The 23,358-nt window shown below is 37.6% G+C and overlaps 1 long non-coding RNA gene across 1 annotated transcript in view; it reads right to left on the reverse strand.

Moving 5' to 3' along the window:
• Positions 1 to 6,689: 6,689 nt before the first annotated feature.
• Positions 6,690 to 23,358, reverse strand: part of LOC114441762 (uncharacterized) — an 80,627-nt gene continuing 63,958 nt past the window's right edge. The window contains exon 3 of the long non-coding RNA XR_003671279.1: positions 6,690 to 6,933. This is a non-coding gene — a long non-coding RNA (uncharacterized LOC114441762). The remainder of the gene's footprint in view (positions 6,934 to 23,358) is intronic.

Genomic DNA, 23,358 nt, shown 5'->3' on the forward strand with positions numbered 1-23,358 from the left:
AAAAAGGAGAAAAAAAGAATGGGGACAGAAAACAAGTAGAAGTAAAATTGTTATTCTGAGCAAATGGGAGGTTTTTCAGTGATGAATCATGGTAAGAATGAAGGAACCTAAAGGGACATGGCACTTCTAAAACACTTTGTAAAAACTGCATCAATTGAATCTATTCATCAGACTAAACTGGTCACAGTCCATCACGCTAAGTTAACTAAGAGACAGAACATCAACTTCATCACATGAATGTGTTGAATAAAAAAAACACAACACTCCAATCAGCAAACATCTTGTCAAAAGAGGGGAGGTCTCAGAGGATGTGTGTAAAGCACTTCTCAGGAACGGAAACAATGGAAAGCACTTGTCTAGGCTTAGACTTATCAGCATTTCACAAATAACAATGGAGAAAGTTCTCTTTACTAAAAACAAAAAAAAAACAAAGGAGGAGACAAAGAAAATGGAAATGACACATGGTGGGATATATATGTTTTTTTTTTTTGTTTAACTAAATCAAAGACCATTCTTTACAGGCGAGCTACAGCATCTGGTTTGGATTAACACATGCTGTGTACGTCAGTGAAGAACTCCTTAAAGACCAATAAGTGTTGGCTGGCATTCATTTCTCTTCACATTCACCTGATCTCAACCCTGTCCATTGTTTCCAGATATACATTCCTAACAGGCTTTGTCAGCTCATAACTGGATAACACAGATCATAAGGCTGGTTAGATACGTGCAGCCTAATAGTTACTGCCATTAGAAGATACCATAACAATGGATCCACAGTTCACTAGCACTCCATATTATACAGATTAAGGGTTGGAGTCATGGTTTGCAATGGAAGCAACAGTTAGATTTTCTTGTCCTTTTTTCAGATGCAGTTTTAGTTTAAGAAATACAATTATAAAATTAAAAATAGTGTCATATTACTTGTGTTTTAAATGTTAAAACAAGTACAAAGAGGTGTTTATCAATTCCTTCCATTTTGTGGAGTGAAATGTCCACCTTATGTGGCTAAAAACTCTGTAACAAAATAGACAAATGCTGAGAAAGATCATTTATGAGCAATTTTATAGAAGCGGGTCAATAATAATAAATAGTGTGAAATTAAATTGTAATTGCCACTTACTTTTGTAAGCCAGCAAAAGACCACTGATAGTAAAAACTATGGACTAAATCTCCTGGAGACATGGTGAGATATAAAATGTGATTTAGATCAGATTGCCCTCCTATGTTGCCTATTATAGGCATTATGTTTCAACACCAGACGAGTAGACCTGCGATCAGTTTCCCTACAGAGACCGAAAACCTGGGCACAATATTGGTACCTCTAACAGCATGTATTACGGTATACTGACACTTACCTGTTCTATGGTATTCCTGCATATCCACCATTAGTACACCCTCTGAAGACCAAAACCACACCGCACACTGCAGTGTGTGTTATACTCTTAGCAGCAGTGTGTTGCATTGATGTGTGTGTTGCAAGAGGGATATCCACATGTACAAATTATTCATTTTGCTGTGTTAATCTTAAAAAAACGTAATGGCATTTGTGCTGATAAAGAGAACCAAATTTAAATAATTTGGAACCAGTTTATCATACATTGTAAATACTTTAGGAATTGTATGGTATGAAGTAGAAATTTTGTGCAGGGTAGTAAATCATAAAAAGAACAGTTTTAAGAATAAGAAGACAGAACTCTAAAGGAATTGTTGACTGTTGCAGAATGTCCTTCCCACCCCAGTGAATCATTGACTTCTGATACAAGAGAGGCAAACCCTGCCCTTTATTCTATTCCATCCCCCAAGACTAACACGCACCACTGACACATGTCATACCTTGGTCACCAGGGAGGACAGAGCTGAGGAAAACACTGACAAACATGGCCTGGGTGATAAAGTGAGGCAGCTTTACATGGGAATCTTTGTTTTACAGGATGGTCATCACAGAGTGAAGCCCTATGAGACCTCAGTGAGAGCATGCTGTCAGGTTGCAAAGCCATGACAAGCCTTTAGAAAGGGAGAGCAGACAACTGCAAAAAATTGTGATGCTAAAAAAAGTGAAGATTCTCAGGAAATCACAGAAAATGATAAAATTGTTCTTCCACCAAGATAATTCATGTAAGAGCATAACTGGCCAACAAATTCACAGTGACTACCCGACAGTGACAAAACACTAAATCGTACAACTACACAAAGAAATATGCACACTGAGAGAAGCTACACACGGCATAAGTGCAGGTGAGTGAATAAATATGTTGATGAAACAGTGGCTTATTCGAAAATTTGCACACAGTGCAATCATATCAGAAAAATCAGGGTTCAAGATAGCTGATCAAGGGCTTATGGGAGCTGGAGTGCACCCAGAATGCTGGAGAAGGATATGGTCCACTGGCAGAGAGCTGCTCATAAGCCAGTGATGTGCTCTCGACTCATTTGTTTAGATCCACGTATGAAACCTTGTAGATTTTTTATAGACACACAGTTGAAAAACTGACAACAATTCTTGTTATGATGGTGAGACGTCAGTTATTTGCACCTGAGGGGACTACCCTCTATACACACACCCCTCTCTAACAAACACCACTGAACAATAAGATGGAGAAAATCAGATACAAAGGGATTTCTCTAACTCTAAAAGGTTGGATTGACAGTGATTAAGAAAAGACGCCCCACCGTGAAAAGGTCATAAATAAAAGATTATCCGTCCGCCCTCCTATGTTGATTTCAAAGTATCTTGGTGAGAGACTTCAATACACAGAGCCGGCTTGAAATGTTGTCTCTCTAAAGGATTATACAAACAAGACTGTGAAAGGTGAATTCAGCAGGACAAAAACCGAAACCTTTGTCCACTGACCTTCCTTTTCCCCTTTATGGCTGTGTAAACATGGAAGATTATCACACAGGGTTAGTAGCCGGCTGTGTTTGTGCCATATTAAGTGGAATGTATTGTGATGTTCGACGTTTTTAACAAAAGGGGAGAAGGAGAATATATGCTTTCAGAATACATACATACAATACATATATTTTCTTCGAGCTATAACCTTAATTAAATGGACTGGTAGTCAAATATTGTGACATCAAACACAATGGCAGGATACCCGAATTCTACTTCCTCATGGCATCACTGGCATCAGGAGGAGACTCCGATGTGCCACAGGACAGAATCTGGATTGACAGATCCACAGGAGCTTGATTCATTCTAAAACCCAGAGGTGTATCTGTGCCTATCTTTGTATGGTTTTTGACAACTGAGTGTACTGAGGAGAGATTATTTTGCAGCTATTGAGAATTTTGGAGAAAATGCCTTGGCTGTGGGCAGCAGTGGCTCAGTGGTGAGCAGGGTTGTCCAATAACCGGAAGGTCGGCGGTTCAACCCCAGCTCCTCCCTAGTCATTGTTGTGTGTCCTTGGGCAAGGCACTTTACCCGCATTGCCTCCAGTGCACTCACTGGTGTATGAATGCGTATGAATGAATCGGCGGTGGTCGGAGAGGCTGTAGGCGTCAGTTTCCCCCTGGGGAGCTGTGGCTACCACTGGTAGCTTACCACTGCCACTGTGTGAATGTGGTGTGAAAGAATAATGCATCTCAATGTAAGCGCTTTGAGTGCAGAAAAGCGCAATATAAGACCAATGCATTATTATTATTATTGGCTGCTATCAGACACTTCAACTTACAAGGCTTTACCTCCCATAACCCCCTTATTTGCATTCAAAGCTGCAGAGGAAGACACTCAGATACAATGAGTTGGTGAATTTAATTTGTATCTCAAATTAGTTGTTTTAGCTGCTTGTCACGTTGTACATATAGTAGCCCTAATGCACTTCATCAGGGAAATCATGAGGATTACACAAGGGTGGATTGGTCATGAGTTTTCCCACTGGGCTGGATTGGCTTGTATTCCAGATGTATACCGGTAGGCAGGTTTAATAAACTTTAAACTGAACTGCGCTAATGAGTTAGTTCAATAGAATAGCACCTGCTCTGTTTGGCCTTAAATAGAAATAATGAGATAACCAGTATGCATGAACCTAACCCTTTGTCTATTGACCAAATACAACCATTACAACAAATTCTTGTGCAATCCCCATCCTCGAAATCCCACAATACCTTTCCTGTTCCTCTATGCTCAGTTATATCTGCTCTCCAACACATCAGCATTATGTATCACTCCCTTTCCCCAAAAGCATCTCAAATGTTTTACTAAAGTTAAAATGGCCCTGAAAAGTTCAGTTCAAATTCATTCATGATATTGAGGTCATACAATTGTGACAAATCTGCTAAATTCTGTCTCCACTGTCCCGCAAGGTAAAAATTCTTCTTCCATTCTTCTACACATTTCACAGATTGAAATGCCTGCTGTCTTATTCTTTAAAAAAATGGGTCAGTGCTTACAACATTATTATTTTTACTCCATATATTTTCTGGCGGTGTTATATAATTTGATGGAATTATGTTTCTTTTCTGGCTTTGCTTAGTCTGAGTGTTCTATTGGAAGTCAAGGTAGAAATAATAAGATAGAGATAATGTGAGAGAAGTTACCTGAAGCTGAGGCATGTAGACAATGACGTGTTTAAGGAACTGCATCATTCAACATTAAGAATTAAATTAAGAAACCTTTATTAGGTTCCTGCAATGGGGAAATTGCTTAAGGCAGCCTACACTGGAGGGTAAAGAGCCTTGCCCAAGGACACACAACGGTCACTAGGGAGGAGTTGGGATTGAACCACCAACCTTCCGGTTATTAGACAACCCTGCTATACCACTGAGCCACTGCTGCCCTTGACATGAGTCCCTATTCACTTTCGCTTGCATCTAAAGCATTTTAACCCCCATTGTGTGGCTAAAAACTAACAATTACTGGTATACTGGAATAAGTAAAAGTAATGATTAAACAAAGAGACTTTAAAATGTAGAAGCAAGTTAAATGTCTCCAGCTGGCTTATTTAAAAATGAAAACTGCAAAAGAGTCTTAAATGTGCACTTGAATACCACTTACACAGTATGTTAATTAAGCCCTGTGTAACGATGCAAAAAAAAAAAAAAGAATGAGGTTAAAGCTAACACGTTCCAGGCACTAACCTATCAGTTAATGAGCCATGTAGAAGACATAGGAATGCAGGAGGAGCAGTGTTTTTGTGTACATGCTGTTGCTCGTTAGTATAAGGATAACGAAACAATAGACCTATCACAGATGTTTGCTGTTGACATACATACAGGTGGACAAAAAAAACAAAGGTTAGATATGTTTTTTTGTTCAATTTTCTGTTTGGGAATGTTGCTGTATATTCTGATGTAACAGTTAACAGCATCTACAACCATTGTTACAACACAATTGTCCTCTTCCTATTAATTATTGCTAGTTTTTCTATAACCTGTAGTATAGCTTTTAGCAAAAAATAAACTGAAGCCAAATAAAATCTGACCACCAAGTTACACATTTCTGGCAAACAGTTATTCACAATGATTGATGAATGATTCACAATAAGTTATGTACTGTTATGAAGCATCTGCATTATTTATTTATAGCCTTTATTTATAACAATTACTAGCAGATGAGTTGGGGTTGATTAAATGTATATATGGGAGCTTAGCATGTAGCAGCCTTTGTTTCCTGGCAGCACTTAACTTTTTAACAAACACTATTTTAAGATGGTTAGTCAGTTATATGACAACATTAGTAGTGCAGATCACTGGGTTCTAAAGGAATGACTATTATCCACATAGTTTTGGTTGGTTGCAATTGTTGGTTTGAGAAAAGTTATGACAGTAAGAGTAAATCTGAGATGACAACCCAGTCAAAAACCCCTTTTCTTTGGCTATGATTGATTCATGTTTTTACAAATATGCCTTGACAAATGTCTTTTATACATACATATGTGGAGTACTGCTGCATCAAAGTTAACACGATTAACTTGTTCTCCCCTTCAGTGTGGAAGCCCAGTTATTGATGTGTAATTTAGAGGTCATGGCTGGCTTCAGTTGCTGTCGTTGCTTTATTGTGGTTAAATGTGTGGAACTCAGCATACCATGTGTTTGTTGTACAAATGAGACATAATTGGGCTGTTAATACATGACATGGCAGTAGTAAAAGGGGACTAATGACTTCACTGTGGTTGTGTCTAATTTTGGGGTTATTGGAGAAAGAGGAGGTAAATGAGTCTCACTAATTGTAATGGTGATGGGTGGACAGAAGTGTGAGAGCAGAACTGTCAGTTGTTGAACACGTATTCATTCATGTTAACTTTAGCACTTGCACAGTATGGTTATCTAGAGACATTTTCAGGTCAGTCACGCCTATGCACCTGTGAGATATCAGACTTTACTATGGTTCACTGCAACTGTCAAAATTCTTTTTACTGAGCTGTTAGCATATGATTTTAATAATGAATCTTGACATCATTTCCACAAAGGTCAGAGAATTTGTACTATAAAATTTCCATTTAAATATGCCATAAAATGACAGAATATTTATAAGTCACTTATGTGTTTCATAATATACAGCATTTTGCTCATATCGTTTAACAAATTGTATGACTTTAATTATAACCTCATTGCCATATTGTTTATTAAGTGTTACACGTTATATTTAGATGCTTAAACATGCAGACACACTAGTGTATTGACACAGCAATTGTCCCCTGTGTACAATGTCATTTAAGTTCATCAATAAATCCGATTTGGGGATAGGGGGGTTAAGGGAGAGGGGTGGTAAAGGAGAAGGAGAGAGAGAGCCCAATGACAAACACACCTTAGAGTCTTTTCCAGGGATGAATGAGCCTGTGATGGAACACATGGACTTGTGCTCCAGAGCCATCGTCAGCAGACTTGATGAATGAACATGTGTGGGACAGAGGGAGAGGGAGTTGGCGGAGTAGCCCCTTTTGGTTTTGGCGCTGGGCTCTACCTCGTGATTCTTAATGGTGTGGTGCCGTTGATCTGTGAAGGAAAAAGAGAAAATGGGCCATTTAGAGAAAGAAACAGTCAACCTGCTATGTCTTGTCTACTGTCTGGGATTTAAGGGAGAAAATCAATTCGTCATGACACTTTGCCGATAAAAGTAATTCCCCTGTTCTCTCTCCGCAGCCCCTCATCTGATATGCACACTGGGCATAGCACCAAGAAATGTGCTACTGGAATGATTGGTTACACACTTAGACACCCCAATACATGGCCTGTGTTTCCATGTTTAAACCAAGCGGCAACCTTCGGGGCTCAAAGTGGAAGCCCATGCGGAAGTGTCAAAACTTGTAATTCACGCTGCAACAGCTGGGGGTTGGCTCCAAAAGCGAGTAATTTCCCATAGACTCCCATGTTAAAATGGCCGACTTCACAGCAGAAAAAAACATGTTTACAGCCTGGTACAAAAAACCACTCTGGTCTCAGATGATAGGTTCTCTTCTAGTGTCAATTGTAGGGAGGGTGAATTTTTTTACAACTCACTCGTTTCAATGGTATTCGGACTTAAAATTACGCCTAATTATGGGCGTTGCCGCTTGAGTGACAGACAGTTGACGTATCACAGCGTGAGTTTCCTGCTTCCACGATCGCCCGCCCCCCTAAACCCCGCTCGTGCTCCCCCTCTTTGTCCATAATCGGAGTTTTAGTTGACGTGACGCTGCCAACATGGCGGCGGTCATTAAGTCCCGGAACCTCCCACCGAGCCTCAAAACGGCTCTTCAGAAACAAACGGGTGACGTCACGGAGGCTCTGTCCATAGTTTTTACTGTCAATGGTTTAAACAGACTAATGCTTATATTCACAATCTATGCTCAAACACACATTAGACATAAAACACATGTTACATAGTTAAGGATCAGGGATATGGGACCATGGTGGTAGAAAAAGAGTGAGCCTGTATGTAAAGGGGAAAGTAGCCCTATGGATCAACCATTACAGCCTGGGGCACCATGTGTCTTGCAAATGCACCACATGACACTTGTGCCTCCCCATAGTACTTGGGAGGAGGGAATTTATTATCAGGCAAGGGATCCAGTCATGATGGCCAGCCTGACAAAGTTTTCCCCAGGTTCAATCAATCACATGTGTCCTCTGTGAAGAGGCACCACCACAAGGGGCCCTCGGAGGCATTGCCAGCAGATTAGTCACAGCCAAGTCTCATTTCTGCAGCTGAGCCAGTACAAAGATGGAATGATGAAGTATGGAGGAGGGTGAGTGATAGGCGAGAGGTAGGCAAAAACTAAATGATGGAAGAATTGAGGGGCGACTTCTTAAATGCTGAGGGTGAGCAGAAAGGAGGGTAACAATGAGAGGAGGAATATGGAAACAAATCACTGGCAGCGGAAATAATGATCAAATGGTGGTATAATGAGAGAAGAAAAATACTGATAGAAAAATATATCAGTAAAGTTACACACCGGAGGTGAAATGATAGCCAAGCAAAGGATGGAAAATACTTATTAAAGGCTACATCATCACAGGGTACTTGTAAAACATACAGAAACAACCTTTTTTACCGCTTAATATACTGGTATAAGGTGACATCTGAGTCTTAGATTATTTGATTAGCTCCAACTGCCACTTAGTAATTAAGTAATTAATATATTTTCACATCCTATTCCAGTATTGATATAGTGGCTGTGCTTGCTTTCATCACCATCATGATAACAGCTCTATCTGTTCATTACCTAAGCCTTGGGGGAAGATTGCTGACCCAGCCCAATGTGCCACAGGCCCAATGCCACAATACCTTGCTGTTTTCAATCTATTCACACTTGATGCAAGACTGATGCGCGCCTGACTCCACCAGAGTATGCGAACGCAGACATATGCAGCTATGAGAAAACACAAGGTATGAGAAACAAGAGGAGCTACACTGTTCTATTGTCCAGTGTGCGTCAAGTCTATACTTTTTTTTAGAAAACAAGCAACGCAGCAGTGTCTCCTCTGAGAGCCCTCCTTGGTTAATCCCTATTAACCTCTCCAGTGAGCAGGGCGCGGGTTCACAGTCTTGGCCACTTAAGTTTGAGCATGACCTTACTTTGTGCTTACAACTGTCTAATGTGTTTGCCACAGCTTGGCTGCTCTCCAGCTCAGGTTTCCATCCGTTCACTCCTGAGCATGTGCAAATAGGTGGAGGGCACGACCATGTACTCAAGGAACTTTGTCTACTTTCAGAGGTAATATATAGCCCCCATAATAATAATAATAAAGAAAAACTGCACTATAACTAATGGCCCCGATGCATGCATACATTCTTGGTGTGTGGTGTGATGCATGCTGAGGCTAGACTCAACTAGAAGCATAGGCAACTATGGTTGGAGCTGTGCAATGCAATAAACCAATGCACTGGAGAAGGTAGACTTTTTCCTTCCATGTTGAACATCATACTTGGAAAAAATAGACTAAAGAAAGTCAAGTGCTGACTTGACTACTTGAAAAGGGCAAAGCAATTAATTCAATTGCCTTTTTAGCAGGTGGGTGGGCAAATTACTTCTATCTACAACAAGCTTCTCAGCCATTTTCTTGGCTGAAACGCAGTCAAGAAATAAGGAAATTTAGGAATAACAGCATGTAAAGTATTGAAACCATTTCTTCATGTTAATTGCAATTACTATAATAAACTTACAGTGTAAAACTGTAAAAAGAAGCCCTAGCTTATCTATTTATAATTGAAACTGTATATTAATCTCTTATCTCTTCAAATGTAAAGACGTGTCAACACAGAGCACCAGTGAAAAAGTATTGTGGACACGAAACAAGCCTGCTGAGTTCAATTTAGCCCGAACCTTTATTTTCTCAACATTTACTCCATTATATCATAACTTTTTCATTAAACTTGTTCTGTACTTTCAGCTCAGTTCTATAACATTAAATCACTTTCTGTTCTGTTTCAGTGACTAAAAGAAGAATAATGCTGCACTTTACAGGCAGACCACACAATGCTCAGCAAGAGTCCTGGTAAAAAAATACAAAAAGTGACTGAGGAATAATGAAGTTGCACCTTTTCTCTGTGTCATCTACACCCACACACTTCACTTCCACTCTAACTACTAGTTAGACAATCCTCCGGTAGAAGCTGTTTTAAATAGTTCACACAAGAACCTCAGCTGTGACTCTCTCACTAAATGCATCAGTCACAGACTTCTACAGACTTCTACAACCTTTATCATTTTCCACTCTAACGGCAAAATGTATTTGCTCATTGTGGTGAAAAGTAGATGGAACTGGAATGGGTAGAGTTGATGCATAGAGAATGCCCTACTGGCATTTACTACGCAGAAAAACCTACATTACTATGTAATTTATGTTGTGTTTTTTATGGTATGTTATTTAGACATGCACTGCATTTTTGAAAAGGTTGTTCTATTGTTGTTCTACTTTAAACAAAACAAAAACAAAGGATTGTCAGTGTAATGCAGCACAGGATTGAACTTGCATGTTTTTTCTCCATGTATTTCATATAATATTCTCACAGTTTATTTTAATTTCTTTGCACTTAAGAATTAGCACTGACATATGTCACTTTGGCAGGTTTATGCATGAATGTAGCTCTCATTACAATTCCCATTTGATTCCAAGAGACTGACACAGCACCCAAGGGAGTTTGGTGAACAAGGCTGGTAGTTTTCATATCCTGGACAACATAGATTAAAAAAAGAGCATAATTATGGCCTTAGGGAGAAGCTGTGGAGATCATTCTGACCATCTTGAAAGATCATGTTTAATAATACTTATTGGAACTTTTCCAGGTTTAGACAGGATATATAATCCATGCAGCATGTTCTAAGTTGCTTTCATGGTGTCCCAGAAGTACATGTTTAGTGTGACTTAACTGAGGTGTCCTAATTACATGCCAAATTCACCTTGAAACCTTAACTGCATCATGATGCTAGAGGAAGTCACTAATCAATAAAGTTTTTGCGAAACAAACTTTGTGCCTCCAGTAGACCTGTAAGATGTTGCTAGCGGTACAAGAGTAAGTCAGATTCATGCCTCCAGGGCACCATAAATGTTTCTGCAACTTCATACATAAATTCAGTGAGACTATAAACCCTTGTACATATGCCCTCTTTTTTTCTATAAGTTTTCCATTTCCTCTCACATTTCGAGACTAACTTGAGTATAAGATGGAAAAACCTGTATAAGCATGTACCTTTCTTAGTGTATACTGGGATTGGCCTCAGCTCCCTACCACACTGAACAGGGTATAATAGATCACTGTGGAAACAGACCAAAAATAAGTTGTAATTTGTTGATTCTTGCATTGTGTAAGTTTACCGGAAGAACTGTGAGTTCAGCAGCTTGAAAATAAATGCAGACAAAATAATAAAAAAAAAAAAATAAAATAAGTAAAAAATGATTTTTCAAGCAGAAATGTCAAACATTGTCTGGATCCTGCTCCCCCGGTGTGAGGAATTGCTACTCTTCTCAGTTATATAGTTTATGAACTGAATCTGTCGGGTTTCAAACTGTTAATTAGACAAAACAAGACATTTAAGAAATTACACTGTGTGCTCTGGGTACTTTTTTTCTTTAGTATTTCCTTGATACTAAAATAAGCCACAAATAATGAAATGCAATTGTTAGATTTATCAACAATAATAATAATAATAAAAACAAACAATAGAAAAATAATTGTTGCTGCAAAAACTTTGATTATTCTAATCACAAAAAAATGTCTGTAAATAAAAATAAGAGAATGCCAGTTGATTATTTTTTGTGTTTGGTAATCATGAACTATTAAGATGTAATCAAAGCAAACAAAAATAAAATCCCATAACTTAAAACAGATGTCATGTGCATTATGCTGTTCAAAACACATGAATTCTATGTGATTCAATGGAAAATACATTAATATGGTACAAATACAAATACCTAGAGCAGTAGGCTGATCGATAATAGGTTCAACACATATATCTGCTGGGTCCCTGGCTAGAATGAGAGCTCACCTGAATAACATAAATGAATGATGCCAGTAAGAACTATGTGTGGAAAGGAAGGACTCCTTAATGTGGCACCTGGGAAGAATGGGCTTGCCAACATCACAAGAGAAAAACTTCCTGGCTGTTAAGTTTCTCAGACAGACTTTCTGTGTGTAAACATTCGACAGCGATGGAAGACAAAAAAAAATCTCTCTGATGGGTTTGGTTCTGTTCAATGATACATCCCCCAGATATGACACATAGGTATGTTGATACTGAATGTATTGCCTGATGTCATCTGATCATGAAACCAATACAGACAGAAAATCCACATTGGGATATAGGTTAGAGATGATGGTGGCATAGCCAGCACGGCACATCTTTATTTCATGTCCACCCAACACCAGTGCTCTAAAAAAGGCAAGTTGTTTTGTTTTTGCTCACATTCAAAATCACCACAGAAGATCTCATACAAAACATAGGAAAGACAGAGGCAGATTGAACACTTTCTTTTCCAAGCACGCCTATGGAGGGGTTTAGAGGAAACCCTGTTACTAAACTGGTTCTGGACATTAGACCTCTGCCTTGTAATAAAGCAGAAAATGCAGTTTTTCCAGAGTGAATGTAGTTACTTGTAATTAGTAATGTGACATGATAACAGTAAATGCAAAGCTTTCTGACCAGCTGACAAAGACAAAAAGCAAAAAAAAAAAAAAAAAACTGAGAATCTCTCTACCTTCAAATGAACAAAGATGAAAAAGATTTAATTAATTAGAATGTGCATAAATTATCAGACAGTGTTATATTAAAATTAATGTATGATAAAAATGCCATTATTAATTTAAACTGCTCAAACCAGTTTTTGATTTGCGGCAGTAATCTTTAACTCTCTGATGTTATGTGTTCAACAGGATACTGATGAAATATTGATGACTGACCTATTTAAGATGAGCACAGAGGAGGTTAAAACAAATAAAGAGCACTTTCGTGTTTATCCTGCTTCCTTGCTGCGCCATGACCCGGTCTCATAATGTCTCTTTAACATCTTTACACAGCCACAATTGCCTCTGCCTCCAAGAACACTCAGCAGTGCACACAGTTAAAGAGGTTTGTGTCGTAAGATGTTTTTTCCTAAAATGGCCATTTGGAGAGTAATCGTGCAGCTACCATTTGTCGTGGAAGTTAATGAGCAGTGACATGTAAAGGTAATTAAAGAACACAAAGATACAATAAAAGGCAAGTTTCTGTTGAGATATACCTTAATTGATTTGATTATTTTAAGTCAAACTATGCCTGACTACAGCCTTATTTACCCTTATGTGTGTGGACACAGTATGAAAAGGCTGTTCTCTGCCAAGAAACATCCCTTGAGGAGAGGGGGCATTTAATAAATATTGCTACTGTAAAACGACACTATGGAAGCTTAAGGGTGTGGATTGAAAGCAGTAAGAAAAATGACTTTTTTTTTCCTATACTGCTCTTGCCCGTTTCCCAATATTTGCTCCATTTTTCAACAAATTATTTGATTTCTGTGGTTGCTTTTAGTTGGGATTTAAATCACTGTCTTTGCAGCGCAGTCATTATTATGGATGCGTTGTGCTGTGGTACAGTACAGTAAACGTAGAGGAAGAGGAAAGGAAAGTTGTGCAAATTACAAACAGCCGATTCATTCCAAAACTGCAAGACAGCAACAGCGAAATCATGCGGTGTTGGTGTTTTCCTCTTTGTGAGGTCTCCGTCTAGTGTAAGTAGGTGCTTTGTCTTAATAATGAGTACCTAAAACACCCTATAACAAGCACTCTAATTCCTATTCCTGAGTCGCCTATTCTACTCTGCAAGAAGCCGCGTTCGCCTTTCTCGTGAGAACTCTTGTAAGTAATCTGTTAATCTCACTCAAGTGAGGCGTCGAGTGACTACTGAGATATAACAGGTAAAGAAAAGTATTGCTAACCTCAGCGTCTGTTGAACAATGAGACCGTAGGAATGGGAGTTTTTCATTTCCTTTTTTTACTATGCAGAAATGTTACAATGATATCAAGGTATTCTGCTGATATAAGGGCTTTTTTAACAGAAGCTTTATTTGAATAGGCATGTATATCTATTTGGAATGTGTTTATAATGAACTAATTAATGAACATTTATACTAATGCAGATTCTAAGGCTTTTTTTAGGTTCTATTTATGGTACCTGTGCTGGATTTTGTGCTTTTTTTTTTGGAGCGCCATTTAGTGGTACTTCATAAACAAAAAAAACAAAAAATAGGTCACAGGTGAACCCTCATACAGTAATGGGAAGGAAGGATGAGAACATCTTTTGTGTTTGTGTAGTTTTTTTTGTTTTTTTTTGAACCGATTAATCCTTGCTACAAAACACCACAAAACAGCTCCATCCGTAAGTTATGTTTTGTTTATGGTTATATTATTCTGTTTGTTTAATTATTTGTTAGGAACAATTTAATGATAATTCCTTGGTAACCTGGTAACCTTTTTATTTCATGTAATCTTTTAGTGTGTTTTATTTGCTTGCATTGTTTGTGTTGTGTTGCAATTATGTATATTGTATGTTCTTTTTAAGTTTTACAGAAAACTCAGGTTTCCACAATAAAGCCTGTCAACTTATCACCATGTCAGATTCTTTAAGGCTAAAGTAGTGACGTGGGTTTGTCAGGTTAGCTACCTGTCTGGCTTAAAGGATGCTGCCTTTTAACGGCAACTTTTAATGACAGCATAGAACCACTATCTAGCTTGACACTAAAGGCTCAAATGTATAACTACAATTACCTCCACATGGTTGGATACTTCTTCAGACCAAAGCTGCATCTGTCCAGAATCATTTAACAGTATGTAGAAGGATATTATGGTGTCACTGTGAAGTCAATATTCTCTTTTAAGATGCCATCTCTCAAACTCTTATGAAACATGTATATAATATTTGTGTTATGTGAGCCTGCAGTGAGATTCTGATCATTGACCACCAAAATCTAATCAGTTTGTGCCACATTTTTTTATACTGCTACTATGTTTTTAAGCTTACCAGAACGAGGCCGACGTACAGCCCCAAAAGTTTGGATGCAATTGGCAGCATCTCTATGTGTTTATGTGGGTGAAACCCATACAATGGTAACCAGAAATGGCCACTACAGAAGGGAGCCTTTTTCCTTGTAAAATGTGTGTAATGTTATAAATATGTGTGTTTTACAACAAAACCATTATATTTACTTAACCACTTACCCTGTTTTATAATGCATTACTTTAGCCAGTATTTTTAATGCATAACCCAAAGTGCAAGTGAAAACCAAACTTAACCACAGGCAAAATGAAACTTAACATGAATGAAAACCAAACAGCTTGCAGTGTCAGAGGAGAGTAAACTCTGGACTCCTGAATGAAGGACACACTCCTTTGTTTGAAGATGTTTTTTTTTTTTTAACCACAGCTGGCTTTAGCATTAAAAAACATTAAAACACAGTAGGGGGTTGGTACAAAATCAAATTTATAAAGTTATATACATTTGACATAGAAACCCACTTACATGTGGTCGCCAATTTTGGCTGCCATTGGGATCAGAAATACACTCACTGCTGCCAATGTGAAGGATGGAAATATCGCCCACATACGACTTTTTCCAGTGAGGTGTAATTGACCATAATTACCCAAGGCTGGCATGGGTCTACAGGCTACATGTCTGCAGACATGGCAGCCCCGCAGTCCATCTCGTCTGTAATTGCTGACAAAAAAAAAAATGGTGGTTCATTTACATTCATCATAAGAATAATGGGGAATAAGAACTCTATACTCTCTGTTTAAATTGAAATGAAAGAAAGTCACACAACTAGGGCCCTATGATTATTTAACACATCAAACAGCAACTACTTTTCACAAATTATGTGAAAAAAACATACTTAGCTCCATTTCAGTGAGTTGAGGATCACTTTTTACTGCCAATTTAACCAGATTTTCCTGTGGCACTCAGATTTATCTCATTTAGTCATAGCGACGCTGATAAGGTCACTTTTTAATTAATAACTATTCCCCTTTTACACAGACACACTCATGGATGCACTGGACCGAGAGTTAATAGAGCTGGTCGATTACACAATGTAGTACTGGTCCTGCACAAATGTTCTTGTGAGAATCCAAATTATATGCTGGTCCTGCCTGGTGTCTTCAACATGTTGTCTTACACAGCTAAGTTGAAGTGTTTTAGGTAAATTTGAAGTGGAAAAGTGGTCGTCAGGCCTATGTTGAAGAATTGGGAGCCAAGCTAAGAAGAGCTCTAAAGGCTGTCCCTGAATGGGGGTGGTGGCTGAGAGGCTGTCTTCCTGGTCCAATCAGAATGAATATCTGACATTTGAAAACCTTTAACCATAAAAAATGCCGTAAAATGAAAATTCTCTTCCTTGTTATTTTGTTTGTAATATTTTTATATATCTATATATTTATATGTGTTTTTATAAAGTGGGGTCAAAGTTTTAGTCCTCTCATAGCATAGATGGTGCTATATGCCTAGTTTTGGTCTTTCACTACCCCCACTGGATTCACACAACAGTATCTCAGTCACATGACCTCTGATTATTGTGCAATTGTAATTTCTTGATCGCCAGGGAGCCCAAAGGTATAATTATATCTGGTTACATCACTGGAGTGATGGGGGGGGAGACAGTCACAGCGTGGCTCTCTTCATTTTACTGAACGGGATGATTGCATCTCTTCCTTTACATCATTGTCTTCAGCACCCAAGGCCACCGATCCTTCCAGAAATGTCTTTACTTCAGCTTTTTGAATATGAATAATGGTATTAATTTTAATAGCACATGCTACCAAATTCTAAACTATATTAACCTTTTCAAAATGACTTCTGAATTTATAATTTGCAAACCACTTTCTGCTCATGTCTGTGCTGGCAGAGCAAGCCGTTTGATGAATTCTCCTTTCAGTTTTCTTCCTGAAAGACTGTTAAAGGAAATATTTCAATTAATGCGCCAATTTTACCATTAGAGACAAAAAAAAAATCCCCCAAAGGAAATCATCTCGTCACCTCTATGGAACAGTCAGACACAGTAATAGACTTAGGGTGTCCTTTCCTCTAAATGAAAATGTCGATGTATATAGATATCACAGTAAATGACTTCACTGTAGCATATTAGTCTCCTTGAAATGTCCAGTCTAAAAAAAAATGTGCTACATCTTACTGACTGATGGCATTTCAGTAATAGAACAAATTAAGATTGAATGACTAAACAGCTTTCATATGTGTTCCGTCATGTTAGTATTGTTGCTGTGAGATTGTTTTGTGCACTATGATGGACCTATTTATAAATAGTTTCGTCCAACATTCACAGTTTAAGCAGAGATGCCCAGACTTCCCTCTCACCGGACACATTTTCTAGCTCTTCCGGGGGAATCCCGAGGTGTTCCCAGGCCAGCCGAGAGACGTCTCTCCACTGGGTCCTTGGTCTCCTCCCGGTGGGACATGCCCGGAACACTTCCCCAGCGAGGCGTCTAGGAGGCATCCGAAACAGATGCCCGAGCCACCTCAGCTGACTCCTCTCGATGTAAAGGAGCAGCGGCTCTACACCGAGCTCCTCTCGGGTGACCGAGCTCCTCACTCTATCTCTAAGGGAGCGCCCGGCCACCCTGTGTGCCATCAGTGCCCTGTGTGGCAATCAGTGCATGTGTATTAGATTCAGAATTTCAAGGTACAAAACAAACAGCTGTGCACCCACTGATTCTTTTTGTATAAAGAAAAATGACTTCAGACCTTGACCAATTCATAACATATAACTGCGTCTAAGCCACTGTTACATAACTGTTGCTCCTTTCATTCATTCAGAAACCATCAAGGCCTTTATTCTGAACTCTAATTCAAATCTTTGCTCAGCTGCCCGCAAAGGTCTATGCAATCCTCTGCAACATTTCCCTGACAGGCAAATCATGAATGAGGCTTCTCTCGTTCAGCCCGTTTTGTTTTCAGAACAAATATTTTTATCTCCCCATGCAACTTTGTGCAAACACGTCTTAGCATCATAGAAAGACAGCTGTTTGCCATCTGTTTCATTCATACGTGCTGACACCTTTTTTTATGTGTAGCAAGTCTTCTAGACACACAATCTTTTTGCATGCTGCCAGATCAAAAACATCAAGATAGATAGCAGAATGACATCAAATTTTAACATGAGAATAGAAAAATAGAAAAGCTACCAGTGCAGGAAGTTTTTTTTTTTTCCTGCCATTTAAGTGTAAGTTTTGTTTTAGGTATTGTGGAAGTATATAAAGGTTACCTACGCGCTGACATGATACAGAGCACATATTTACTCGTATGTATGCTTTCACTCAGAGAAAAAGGGGGACTCTCTACACACACACACACACACATACACCCTTACAGAGAGTTAGGGAGGATGTTTACATTACTGGAGCCCTTTTTGTGGTGAAGGTGGACGTAAGATAAATCATCCAACATAGGAGGGAAACAGAGTGTTTCACAGTCATAAATAACATTATTATAATTAGTAGGTGTGGATAAAAGGGCAACATGTCCCAATATGGGAATACAAACGAGGGTCTTGAAGAACTGTTTATCTATTATGCAAATGTACCTCAACTTTCAATAAAACAAGCCTGTGTCCAGGGAAGGGGCAGAACACGTATGGACGGGAGTGAAGCAGACTGAAAGGCCTGTGTTCACTGTGTTCTCCCTTTTGCAAAAGGCGAAACTACAAAACCCAGGGTATTTTCTTTCACTTAATGTTCTGAATACAGGAGACGGAATCTGACAATCCGGGGTGACCAGGGAAGGTCACGACAGTATAGACCTAAAAAATATATTTTTTTATTTTTTTTATTTTTTTAATTTATTTATTTTTTTTTATTTTTGTTGTTATATGTTTTAGGTATAGACCTAAAAAATATAAAGCACCCTTTGGACTGATACTGTTAGTAAAAATATAATATTGAAATTTTATCGCCCCACTGCAAATCGTAGCATAGATAAATAATTCATTTGTGCATATACATAACTGCTATGTAACAATCAAGCCTCTTGCACACCGCTGGCATATTATATGAATTATATCAAAAGATTAAGATTAAGATTTACTTTATTAATCCCTGTGGGGAAATTTAGTACATTTTTTAACAGAAATCCATCAATCTATAGAAGTCTTCTGATATTTGCAAAGGGCTAACCAATCAAGTTGATGATGATCATACTCTACAAGTCCAGACGCCTTGCTTCAATCTTCTCTACACTAACCAATCAAGTTTAATCTTTAATCTCTTTGCATCATTCAAATGAGCCAAGCAATGTAATAAATCTTTACATATATGAACAAGCATCGACTTTAAAACTTGTCTCTATGCTCTGACATTTTGTTTGACATCATCATTCAACCAAACTCCATGCCTTGTTCCAAGCCTGCAAAAACGAGCAGGACTTCTCACTGATGTGCATATTCCTGCTATTTTTTGTTTCAATTTTGAAAATAAAAAAAGATCTTTAATCAAGATAACTATCTGATGTAAAATCTGTGTTGTTGTTGAAAGTATAATAAAAGTGAAAATTAGGGGATCAAGACAAGTTTTTTAAAACCATATTCTAGGAGAAATATTAAGCAGCCCAGTTATTTTAGTAAGAATTACAATCACATCAGTGATGTTGATGACAATTTCCAAAGAAATAAAAAGAAATAAAATAAACATTAGCTGCATTTCTCTTTCTACATATTATTTGTTTTCTACAAACAAAAGCAATTTTAATACTGCCTTACGGAAGTCTGATGACCTCATTTCAACACTTCCTGACATTTTATATGCTAACTAATGAAAGTAGGGACTAAGCAACAAAAAAAAGAGAAAAGAAAAAAACTTAACACCATCAATGAATCGATAATTAAAAAATATTAGTAGCTGCAGGGGTAATAAGCTGTGTCTTGCTGCAGCCTGGAGCTGGTGTAAACATATTACCGCAGCACACTGCAGCTCCAACTTAATTGCAAAACAGGAGGAGTATAAAGGATAATTAAAACACAGCTTAGATAACCTGGATGTTAATGTCAAAGTGTTCCAATATTGTAAGCTTGGTATTTGTTTGCATAATATTTCACTCAGCCTTGATCTGATGGAGACAGGAATCAGGAGTGCTCTGTTTGAAACTACTTTACTATGAACTCTCATGAGGATCTTCTTAAACCTAGAATTAAAAGCAGCTATTTAAAAGCAGAAGCCCAGCATTCAAACACATGTCATCAATAACCATTCAGTAGATTTTACATGGCCTTATACTGTATTTGTATTGTGTTATGTTTAGTATTTATTATAAGGCAGTATAATAAAATCTTTATCTGATGAGAATCTTATTAAAAAACTTATTTTTTTTTCTTCTAAGCAGCACTACAACCACACCGACATAGATAAAGCACTGAATAACCTTTCCACTTTTATACCACCCACAGTCCAATGCTTAATTCAGCCAGCAGGTCCCTCATTTATACTGAATATATGTGTTGTGTGCCTGATTTTTCTCATGAAAATGCATACCTACTGCAACATGCGCTTTCAATTAAAGTCCACCATACTGTCCTTCCTGTGGTTATACATAAAATCTTATATAACATTTTTTTTTTACACTGTAGGTGGTACTGCGACCTGCAGACATAAAGATGGATATAACTGCTTCACTGTGACATCTGCTTTGATGTCATGGTGAAAATGAATTCAGGCATGTGATTTCTGATCGTTTTCAACAGTTATTTCTCAAAGCAAATGCACTGCTAGTCAGACATCATTAAGGTTAAACTGATGTGCACAACAGCAATCAGGGGTCCTGCGTGAAATATTTCCCATCACAGTGGGGTAACGGAACTTTTTGTTTTCCAGTTTTCCACTTCAATAAAAACGATAAAGAGCTACTAAAATTTATGATCAGTGAAGTACACTGTATTTACTAGTAGCACCATGTCTCAGAAATGTTTCAATTGATCTTTCAATTGACAATGAAGTACAGCATTATATAAGGAATGCCATTTACAATAGAACATATTTTGTTTTAATTGTGATATGTTTAAAGATATACACTCAAGAATTATTTTATATTGTAAGAGAAGCGGTAAAAATATTTTATTCCAACTTTGTGGGCAATGATGTATATAGATAAAATGTAGTTATTGTTACATACAGTTAAAGGTCATGGACACATTGCATAAGACAGGGAGTATATATTTAAGATGGATAAGCTTCAAATGTTGAGGTGATATATTTTTCAGGAGGGTCAATTAAATTAGCAATATTACAAGAATCAAAGGTGCTGTGTCCCTTCATAAATGTGCAATTTCTTTGTCTTTGCTTAAAATGACCTGTTGATCTTTGTTCAATTAAATGTACAATAGATAATTTAGAATTATTTACAATGATTAATTATGGATGATATTATGATAATAACAATGGCCCATGTTTGGGTGATGTTGGGCATAAATGGTGTTCTAAGTTGGGCAGTAGACCTATGGAACTAGAGAAGAAATAGCAGGACTTGAAGACCAGCTGATCATGCCTCTGTCTAACCACAAGGAATCGGGACAATGCACATGGTTCTTTCGTTGGCAGAACAGCTTACTCTAAACTGTGTTACAGTTATTTTAGCAGGTGTACACAAACATTTTGTATTTGTAATGTTTTTGAATCAGCTTTTTCTTTGCCAACATTCCTCCAAAATCCCTAAAAACTGAAAGTTTGTTTTATGTGTTCTTGGTGTGCTCTTTGGGCTTTCTTTTCTATAGCATAGCTTATAGATCCAGACATTGGTTGAACATTCCTAGTAAACCCAGTTGTACCTTCAAGAATTCACAAAAACCGAACACCTTAAATTATAACAAACCCTCCCAGTATAGTGCAGTTCTATTCACTTCCACCCTCCTGCTGAACCATTTGACAAGCCCTGTCTCTGCATTCATGCCCACATGTAGAAATTCTGCATTCTGCAAATTATGCATTGTGCCTCCTGATAAAATGAAATGCTCTTAATGTCCAATATGCTAGCATTATGATAAAAAAGCACGACAGCAGACGAAAGCTATAATAATCTGAGATGCTTCGCTGTACAAAGACAGACATTTTTATTCCCCGAAGGCCATGATAATTAAAGTCCTTGGAATGTCTTCATAAAATAGCTTGATATGTTACCTTGCTACTAACTTTTTGGAATAAAGGGCTATTTGTTATTACCAGGGACACATAAAAAATATCTTCTTTGATTTGAAGTTTTGAAGAAACAAATAAATATTCTTTCAACAACTGCATGTTATGGAAGAAACCTACATTTCTTTATGACTATAGATAACTCACAATGGACCAACAAAGCCTTGCAACCTTTCACAATGTTACCATTGCAAACACTCTCCATCCCACTGTGCCTGCATTTGTGTCTCTGCTGCTCACCGTTTGTGAGTGGAAATGTAAATTTTAATGCAGCGCTGTGAGGTACATTAACCATTATGCAAATAAGGATACCTGATACAATCTTTCCAGCTGTTCCTGAGGACTGGGGCAAGAGGAAAATGCATTCTGGCAATTCCAGCCTGTGGAGGGGGGAATTGAGGGGAATAAAAGCACTTATGGATATACAATCATATACTGTATCATACATGCCGCACTGGGAATAACAAAAAGTTCATTTGGTTTCTGGGAATTCATATTTATGTAGAGCAGCAATATCTCCTTTATCCACTACACACTGTATTACTGATATATTGTATTGATACACTGTATTATATCATCCAGTTTGAACTGGAAAGAGAGAGAAAATAAAAGAAAAGTGCAAAAATTAAAGTTTTACACGTACATTCCTTGCTTAACAATATGTAAAACACACAAGTAAAATGTGACATGATCTTTTATTAGTTTTATTAGTTAGATTTTTCACACAAAAAAACAAAATTTCATTCATACATTAATAAACTCAAACACTTTTAAGTAATAGTGTGACATCTCTACACTACATACATTATGTGCCTCTGAAGTCTCCCTGTTAAAGAACTTACTGGGCAAGAAAGTGATAGTTATTGTAACTGCTATTAAAGGTTTTGGTTTTATGAAGAAAATAATAATATAATGATGATAAAATTGTTAATTTAGCAAGTCGAATTAGGTCAAGCTGACTCATGCTGTTTCTTCATTTATTTTAGACTTTTGCACACAAAAGCTGCACGTTAGCTATCTGGCATAGCTATATAGTAAGTTAGTTAAATGCTGGTAATTTTCCTACCACTTTTAACTTTCTGTTTCTTAATTATTTATGATAAATAATGGATTCATGCTTTGATCTGAAATGATTAATTTTTAATGATTATTATGTTGCAAAATGGAAAGTGTAAATGTACCTCTTATGGAATATACTAATTGCAGTTAAATTATTCATTCACTAGAGCATCTCTCCACGTTTGCTGAACTTCTACAGATAATCAGCTATTCTGCAGCCTTTTATGAGG

The sequence above is a fragment of the Parambassis ranga genome, chromosome 1 (assembly GCF_900634625.1).
Source record: "Parambassis ranga chromosome 1, fParRan2.1, whole genome shotgun sequence".
Lineage (NCBI taxonomy): Eukaryota > Metazoa > Chordata > Actinopteri > Ambassidae > Parambassis > Parambassis ranga.